Source organism: Sinocyclocheilus grahami, unplaced genomic scaffold (assembly GCF_001515645.1).
Source record: "Sinocyclocheilus grahami isolate Dianchi unplaced genomic scaffold, SAMN03320097.WGS_v1.1 scaffold1486.1, whole genome shotgun sequence".
NCBI lineage: Eukaryota > Metazoa > Chordata > Actinopteri > Cypriniformes > Cyprinidae > Sinocyclocheilus > Sinocyclocheilus grahami.
In genome coordinates, this window is record NW_015506665.1 from 2,843 (window position 1) to 3,495 (window position 653).

The window sequence follows — 653 nt, forward strand, 5'->3', positions numbered from 1 at the left end:
AACCTGATTTTAGCGAAGAAATCCTAATTTCTGTTGTTAGTAGAGGGTACGCCTTTTCTGATGAAGGAATCTCAGATTAGCAACCCCATATAAATGGTACAAGAATAAATCCCCCCTTTTTCAGCACTGTTGTAGGTGATCTGAGCGATGCTCCTCATTTCACTGATTTAAGGCCTTATTATGTGTTACGTATCATTGTATTCATATTGATCCGCTCATGTGAAACATTTACATCAAATTAATGGTGTTATTCTAGCATAGCTAACTATGAATTCACCATTGCCTGTGAAGTGAATGTGCTGTTTTGATTTGTGAATGAAGTTGTATGGGACATGTCATAACGGACTGTTATGCCCCACATGAGTTTCCCATGCATGTTCACAGCAGTGCAAGTTCTGCTCCACTTGCACTTGATGTGAGCTTGCATTGGTCTCCTAGCAACACGTGACCCCGGAAGTGTGAGCAGACTCTTCCGGTTAATCTGACAACAGCACCAACTTCACAGACCTTTGTGTAAACAAAGAACTGCGTGTAGCCAACATTAACTCTTTAGCAGCCGCACAGGCATTTAAGCTAAGCCTTTTACCTCAACTGCTAGCTGTTAGCATCCGACTAACACTTAGATAGGTGTGTAAAGTGTAACTTTCAAACCA